The sequence below is a fragment of the Armigeres subalbatus genome, chromosome 2 (genome assembly GCF_024139115.2).
Source record: "Armigeres subalbatus isolate Guangzhou_Male chromosome 2, GZ_Asu_2, whole genome shotgun sequence".
Lineage (NCBI taxonomy): Eukaryota > Metazoa > Arthropoda > Insecta > Diptera > Culicidae > Armigeres > Armigeres subalbatus.
The window spans coordinates 162,902,853-162,911,700 of NC_085140.1; the positions used below are offsets into that span (position 1 = coordinate 162,902,853).

At 39.9% G+C, this 8,848-nt stretch overlaps 1 protein-coding gene across 1 annotated transcript in view; it reads right to left on the minus strand.

Moving 5' to 3' along the window:
* The window catches only part of LOC134209342 (uncharacterized), a 123,327-nt gene extending 117,694 nt beyond the window's left edge, over nt 1–5,633 (minus strand). The window contains exon 1 of the mRNA XM_062685331.1: nt 4,916–5,633. The gene's annotated coding sequence lies outside the window, so the exon portion shown is untranslated. The remainder of the gene's footprint in view (nt 1–4,915) is intronic.
* Nucleotides 5,634–8,848: the final 3,215 nt, after the last annotated feature.

The window sequence follows — 8,848 nt, forward strand, 5'->3', positions numbered from 1 at the left end:
GCTACAGGCGGTGAAAGTTATTTCATGAAAATTAATGTTGTTTGTGGTATTATTTACGAAAATAAAAAGAATGTCAAAATTTTTTGGAGTGACAAAATCGGGTCGAAAACGTGATAAAACATTTTGAGAACTTTTAATACAACCAAATACCTTGGGGTATATCTCGTCAGTAAACTAAACTGGAATTTCGCACCTGAAGCAATTTCATTAACTTATGAATGTTATTAGCTTTTTGAAAACCATTATGTGAAAGAGAAGATTGAACCCAATTTTTTTTCATAGGGCATAACATAGTGTTTGACGACGATGGAATGTAATTCAGTGCTTTTCAGATCAATCATTTTACATTAGAGAGGATAGACTTGCTCACCCGACACTCACCCAATGATTGCGCAATTATTAAATTATTTTCTTCAATTTTCTTTTAAGTGACAAGATTTCCATTGGACTAATCCGGGACACATTATACCAGTGGCTTCCAACCTTTTTGGGATCGCGATCCCTTCTATGATTAGCCAAACGCTGAAGTCAAAAACAAACATATTCAAGTCATTAAATTTCAATATCTTCTCTCATTCTAATATGACATTCTTCAGCAATAACTCATTTAGTGTGATTTTCATACTTGGATTTGTGATACCAGCTTCGGCAGACGAGTTTGCGTGTTTGATAGGGTCGATCTCAAATTGTAATCAATGTTCAATCTGCTTCTCGCTTTGGTCTTCATCTGAAGATGTGTTGAAAAACCACTCTCACATAAGTAAGCAGAGGCAAACGTTTTTAGACTCTACAAAGCTTGGAACGCTGATATGGAATACGCTTCGTATATTCCACACCAAAACTGGCTCAAGTTTTTTCTTTTCACTGAATAAATCACGAGATAACAAACCATTTCGCCAAATATTCAAAATCATTATGGATTCAATTCATTATGGATTTCATCGGAAAGGAAGCATCTTCTTGAGCCAGCTCAGGAAAATATCTATCAAACTGTTACTCCAGTGAGTCAAGATGAGTCATAATTTGAGATATCCATCTAATTTAGTTAATCCTTTCTCAATCGAAATGCCCAGTTCATCAAACATTGTAATATTTCCGACACTTACTCTGCATTGGCAGTTTTAAGCCTTTGCTTGCAAATTGTCTCTGAACTGAATCCAGCGAGTTTAGATGATGTCTGAAAGACTGCCATTCTTCTTCATTGAGCAAAACATGATTATGTGGACTTTCTAAGAAAATTAATTTCATCCCTCAATTCCTAAACGTTAAGATTTCTGCCTTCGATATCCAACAAAACGGCAGTGTAGGAAAGGAGTACCTCATGATCGGCATTCATTTAGTTATTTGCAAAAATTTTAGTACATCGTACAAACATGTGTTGTGAGCTTCAGATTTATTCAGCTTTTTGTAATTGTTGCTTTACAAGCAAGGACTAATCGATGAATCATGCAATGAACACCTTTGGCATGTCGAGTAAGCTATTTTCTCTTCTCTGAAATCCTGATTTCGATCCAAGCACGGAGCACCATCCCCACACTGGGACAGAGCCACCTCGCAGCTTAGTGTTCATTAAGCACTTCCACAGTTATTAACTGCGAGGTTTCTAAGCCAGGTTACCATTTTTGCATTCGTATATCATGAGGCTAGCACGATGATACTTTTATGCCCAGGGAAGTCGAGACAATTTCCAATTCGAAAATTGCCTAGACCGGCACCGGGAATCGAACCCAGCCACCCTCAGCATGGTCTTGCTTTGTAGCCGCGGCGTCGTACCGCACGGCTAAGGAGGGCCCCCTACTTGCCACCAGATAGGAAAAAGTATTATTGCAGCGTAGCTTTTAATTGTAGTTTTAAAATCACTACAAAAAAGGTCCCCAGGGGCTCGCGGACCACCGGTTGGGAAACACTGCGTTGTACAGTATTTATTTAAAAAGCGTATTAAATCGTTTCAAAAGAGATTTTTTTCTCTCAAGCTTCAACACTGAGAATGATGGTAACCACTTAATTTCATTGAAACCAAACCATTACCCTGGAAACTTTGGATTTTAAAAATGTTTATTAAATAAAAAATAGGCCGTGTAGTCGTACGGTTAGCGACGCTGGTCCTGTATTATGTGTATTATGAGATAAGGGTTTTATTCCCGTTCAAGTCGTAGAAACTCTTCGATAAGTGAAACATTCTTCAATGATCAACTAAGTATTGTCCAATGTCTAAAGCAAGAGTTTATTCTGAAAAGAAACATTGGTTGAACACGGTGTATTTTTCGATCTTCCTAGATTTTAAGTTCTTGATGCTCCAAATTTTAGATATTTTCTGATATCTCATGTTCACAAATTCCTTTTTTTAACATATTCTGGAGCTTGCTCATATTCTTGCTTATCAAGTCATTTTCATGATCTAAACTTTTCTTACTTCCACAATGATGAATTTTATATCGATAGATAAGAAATTCCTTTTTTCTACCTGAAAACTTCTTCAGTGTTTTGTTATCGACACTAAACAAGATACAAGATACAGAGCAAGGCCATGCAGAAGGTTGATTGAGCTCAATTCATGGTGCCGTCCAGGAAATTATTTTAAAAAAATCGAGATTTCCTAGAGAAGCCCAGACGTAAGAGTTTCATCGTAATATCCCCATTGATATAGTTGCCATTCCAAAAATAGTTGTCCAGAAAGTTCGCAGTAAACAATATAAATACAATATAAACGACAATGTTCCAGTCGAGAATGTAATACAAACAAAGAAGAAGAATGCTTTAGATTTCTTTTATCTGAAAGCAAGTTTTCTGAGACTAGTCGAGAATTACGACGAAAATCGTGTGATATGCCGCTTACGAATAAATTTCTTTTGAGAAGTGATATTTATTATTCAACTGATTTGTTTTCATAATTTAAGTATCCAGAAAGGCTATTTAACGTGACTTCTAGTCTGATGAAGGGAATATCCCAGAAAAAATATTTTTTAGTGGAATGTATTCAATCGTTTAAGACGAGTTTAGTACTCTCCATTTATTCCACCAATTTTTTTGATATATTTGCAGATACGTATTTCGACCACAACTGTTTGGTCGTCTTCAGTGTCTCATACTTGACTCGACGAAGTTGAAAGGAACATATTTTTTAATTCGAAGGTACATTTCTTCTATTCTAATGTAATGTGCAAGCCCAAATACATCATACTAAATTTGTATACGTTCCCGCATTATTCGTTTGTTAAAACTTTACTATGTTTCCTTTAATATGCAATGCCGGTAAATAGCTGATAATTTCTATTCTGAAGATTAATGAAGGGATTGAAAAATGGTTCTATAAACAATCTGAAGAAGTCTAACATTTTCATTCATCAAAACTATACGAGCTCTAAGAAATTAAATTTGATTGCCCAGAATGATTCCATCAAAACGTTTATGTTCTTTTGATCCAAAATCAAAAAGCCGCATTACAGATATCAAGGCAAGTCAATCATAAACTTTTGGATTGTCCGTTGAACCGGTTTCGAAATGGATCGTGCACGAAAAATGATCATTTCTAGTCAGGCAATCAAATTATAGAGTGGATGAAGGAGTAATTTAACGCCCTTCCAAATGCATTGCAGCAGGAGGTATAGCAATTAGTCGGGCCTAAAAATGAAGCGATTAGCACTCGCCGGGGCTTCTATTTGTAACGAAACGTACAAACCTGTACAGATTGGGCTCTATAAAAGGAAGGTTAAAAGCCAAATAGCTGCGATGAAAGACCGCAGCGGCTGGGCTTGGGTCAGCGATCTTCGCTACCAGAGTGGTAACCTTGATGCCGGATTAGGAGTAATTGATTCAACACGTTCATTTACTGCCCTACACCTACAACGGCTACCGTCATCCGGTCAGAGTCTGTATTGGAGACAGATTGATGAATAGGGAGATGAGCAAATTGCAGCAGGTTAAGAAAGAAATTTAAGGTAATTAATTTGGTAGCACTGTTCAATTTCAAATTGACTTCGTTTATTTGCGTGTTGGTAGCAGGGGATGCCTACTTGCCCCTTAACAAATTTGATCCGACCTTAGTAGGGAATATGATCACCAACCAAGTCCAACAGTTATTCATACTGCAGTAATGCCGTACCGTGAGAGATCCCTTTTCGCACAACTACTGACAGTTTTCTCGCGTTGCCATTCACGGAGATTAAAGATCGAATGCAGGCAAAAAAGTGAGGCACAAAAACAGCCATAAAACTCGCGAGTTGAAAGAGCAAACCATGTCTAGTTGTAGTCGTCAGCGTCATTGCAGCCGTTCCAAGGGTTCCAAGTCCAGTTCAGTGGCGCATGATGGATGCAAGAGGGAAAAAATAAAACACGGACATCTGAAACAGTGTTGCCACAAGGTTTGATAAAGAGTCTTGAAATGAACAATTTTCCTAAAAATGCTCCGCTTCGTAATACTTAAAATTAGTAATTTATTCGCCAAATGTGAACGAAAGTTAGTAATTCAATGACCAAAATAGGATTAAATCAACAGACAATGAGGTTCGTATTTGAAAATTGAGCAGAAGATTTTATTTCTTGATCTAATTGCTTCGAATAAGATATAAGTTATCAAATACTCAAAAAATGCAGCAAAAATAAGTTTAATTTCAATACACTTTTGGCTTATTTTCTCTTTGTGCTGAAGAAAAACTTTCAGATTTAAAAAAATTAGTTGAAGTTTTTTTCAAATTAGTAATATTCTCATTCCATGAAAACATTTATTTGGACAAAACGCCAACTGGAAAGTGCCGTATCGTCCTTCACGGGACAACGGTATAGAAAATAATGTGGCAGCACGGTACACAGTGCATTATTTCTTGCACCGCAGAGTAGAGGTAGGTATAGCAATTTATTATTATTGAGTGATAAAGCTTACAGACTAGCAAAAATTGCATGTCTCGGGTGCACTTACTTTCAGGCTGGTGTTGCAAAAGTTATGTAACTTGACGACAGGAGTGCGACGTCAGATGATCCGCCAAGTCTGTTGGAAGTTTTGAACGTTCTCGGTTCAAGGCAGGTCAATCGCTAATCCTTCGGGTTAACACACTGCATTCAATCCAACCAATTGATTTTTCTACACTATTTCTGATTGGATCATCACTCAATTTTTTCCTTTTTGTTATTCACTCCAGACACTTTTATTTTCCAATTCACCTAATCAACGCCAATTTTCATTCTTCTGCACTGTAAAAAATGAAATCAATTACAGTAAACGTGCTAAAATCAAGATCCCTTCGCACATAAATAGACAAATATCCCGAACACCTTCACTGGAATCCAACCAAATATGGTGAATTTGACTCCCTATCCCTGAATTCCTGATTGAATATTTGCATCGCAAAAAAACTGAAGAAACCGAAAATAGAAATCACACAAAACGAAACAGGAGGTAAAACAGCAACAAGTCCTCTTCGCACCAGGACAAAAACCCGCGAGCTGCGAAACAAGATCCAGCGACGAGAGGATCGATGGGTGGTCGGGTCGGTCAAGAGTGATCGACATTCGACCGCGATCCAACGAACGAACGAACCAACGGACGGAGCAACTTACATCAACCGCAGGCCTCTTTGGGTAAAGCAAAACGACACACACGCGAGTCAGTCCGAAGCGCGAAACATACTGATGGAGCTCGGTCCGTGTGCTGCGCTGGCTGCTGCTGGTGACTTCAACTCGTCCGCAGACAGGAATACCTTGAATCCGCTCGATTTGGTTGTTGTTGCCGCGGCATTGTGAGCGAACAACGGAGAAACAGCGATGCAGTGCGCGGTTAGCGGAGGTTGGATGAACGGGTTGGAAGTTGGGCTAATCGAACGGGTTTGTAGCTCGAGCGGCAGTGTGCGTGCTTGGCCTTTCCGTCTACAACGTGGGTCGTGTTTCGGTATGTTGGTGATGTGGGAGCAAGCGATGATGATGATGATGATGATGGCGGAACATTGGTGTTGTTGTTTGCTTTTAAATTGCATTTTGTATGCACCGATAGGTGGTGTTCGTGAGTTTATTCATAAGTTGATAGAGATGCTTATTTTTCCTCCTAAAAACTTTATTATAGGGCAAAATTCGGCATTGGTAGTATGCAATTTTTGGTAGGCAATTTTTGTTAGCAGTCTCAATAAGGCCGTTACAAATATTTAATTAAAATTATGCCCTACTGGTCTTCGGAAAGGAAAGGGGGGGGAGGGGGGTATAACAAAAAATAAATATTAAAATAAAAATAAGCAAAAAGACTACTCCGATTTGTTAAGAATGTTTTGTAATTCTTTAGAAATATCCTAATTTTATTTTGTTGCCCCCTCAAAATATTATTTTTGAGCAAAAAAGTCCGAGGGGTTTCTTTCATCGGTTCTCACTTCTCACTTTTCACTTCTCACTTTTCTCTTCTCACTTTTCACTTCTTACTTCTCACATTTCACTTCTTACTTCTAGTTTCCCACTTCTTACTTTTAACCTTACACTTCTCAATTCTCACTACAATGTTGATCCGATTTAGTCACTTCCCAATTTTGTCTAACCTAGATTTTATCACGTTTTTGACCCGATTTTATCGCGTCCCGATTTTGTCCCGTTTTGACCAGACCCAAGCAGCACACTTGTCATATACGAGTTACTACGACGTATATACGACCAAATAAGGTTATATATGAGTTGCTGCAACTAAATCGTTCTTTTTATTTTCGTAAATAAAACCGCAAACAACAATGATTTTCATGAAATAACTTCGGTTATTCCGTCTGGTTCCATCCCCGGACTGGAAGGAGGTAGGTATCGTTCCAATCGATACTATTTGTATTCGGGTAGATCATCTATTTTTTCCTTTGTAGGTGCTGGTCGCCTGATGAAAGAATTCCGGGCAGGTCTGGTTTCTAGATTACCTAGGACTAAGCCTGTGCGCCGATTGAAATTTTACGTGATTTTACGACGGCAGCGTGGTAGATCATTTTCAGCCAGCGGCGGCGTGGCAGCGTCACGCCGTTGATAATCGGTGGCGGCGTTGGTCGGCGTGGACTAATTTCAAGCATCAAAAATTCTCCAGATTCTTCCGAAGTATCCAATGAATTCCTCAGGATTTTTTTTTCAGGGGTTCGATTTAAAGTTCATCAAAAAATCCTCTGGCTATTCCTCCGGCCATTCTACCGGAAGTTCCTCCAGGATTTCTTCCGAGAGTTCCTCCAGGATGTCGTTCCGTAGTTCCTCTAGGATCTCGTCCGGAAGTTTCTAAAGGATTTCGTCCGGAAGTTTATTCAGGACTTCGTCCGGAAGATTCTCCAGGATTTCGTCCGGAAGTTCCTCCAGGATTTCGTACGGAAATTTTCTTTAGGATTTCGTCAGTAAGTTCCTTCGGGATTTCATCAGGAAGTTCCTCCTCAGTTGCGGTAACTTATATAAATTCAGTCATATCATGTGTGTTGCTCGGGTCATGACTTCGATTGAAGCTCCTCCAGGATTTTGTGTGGAAGTTCCTCCAAGATTTCATCCGGAAGATCCTCCAGGATTTCGTCCGAAAGTTTCTCTAGGATTTTGTTCGCAAGTTCCTCCAGGATTTTGTCTAAAATTTCCTCCAGAGTTTCGTCCGGAAGTTCCTCCAAGATGTCGTCCGGAAGTTTCTCCAGGATTTCGTCCGGTAGTTCCTTCAGGATTTCGTTCAGAAGTTCCTCCAGGGTTTCGTCCGGAGGTTCCTCCAGGATTTCATCTGAAAGTTCCTCCAGGATGTCATCTGGAAGTTCCTTCAGGATTTCGTTCATAAGTTCATCCTGGATTTCATCTGTAAATGGGGATTCTAGATGAATCGACATTGGCGAAAGTGTAGTTGTTGTTGCGAACTTCGTAAACCCTCCTAGCTGCGGGGTATGATAGACCTTGGTCGACCACGATTCTCTGAATCTCATTTTCTATTCTGCATCCAAGACAGCTCTGTTCGAATATCGAGTACTTTGCCGGACCGGCAGCGGGAGCAATACTTTTCAGCTGAGCAGCTTCGATCTTCGGTGATTTGGTGCGAACCGGAACATTTACTACTTGGCTTCCTTTGCCCGACAACGTTTGGCCTTGTGGCCTAGTTCGACAACGGATATACCCAAAATCGGTGAAAATAGGCATTGCTGTTCGGCTACAGGTGATGATTATAGTGATAGTGTTCTCCCTGGTTATTCATTCTTCCTTGTGATGTGTCTAGCTTCGCGAACTCCTTGTTCTTTTAGCACCTCCTTCCATCCCTACAGCTTACTACACATCAAGTGGTATTGAGACTCTGGTGCTCAGTTATAGTAACCGGCGTGCCGTCGACTAGGTAAGTCATCATGAGTAGGGCCTTGACTTGTGGCATGCTGCGGCCCTTTAACGCTTTTGATGTGCCTTGGGACTCTGGAAAAGCGCCTTCAATTCTTCCACGGAAATGTTGCCGGACCGATTTTGGAATTTTTGGGAGTAAGCCGCTTACCACAGACAACCGAAGAATGTGCAGGGAGCCATGCATACACGCTAACTTTCACCTACTCAGAGACTGAGTAAAACTGTATTGCCCTCTCTTTTTTTTCACGGAAATTTTACTCAATTTTATTTTCACTTTACTTAAATTTTACTTTCCGTCAAAAGCGGGACTACTCATAACTATGAGTATAGTCCTGCGTTTGTTGGTAACTGAGTAAAATTTTCGTGGGAAGATAAGAGATGGGAATACAATTTTACTCAGTCACTGAGTAGGTGAAAGTGAGCGTGTATTGTCTTCGTCTATGTATGGAGGGAAGGTTGGACCAATGGGAGCAGGATCATTCTACTACGGGGGATCATCCCCGCTTGAGGCTGCCATTTCCATCCCAATTATTATGAAATGCAGGACATTTTCCGGGAC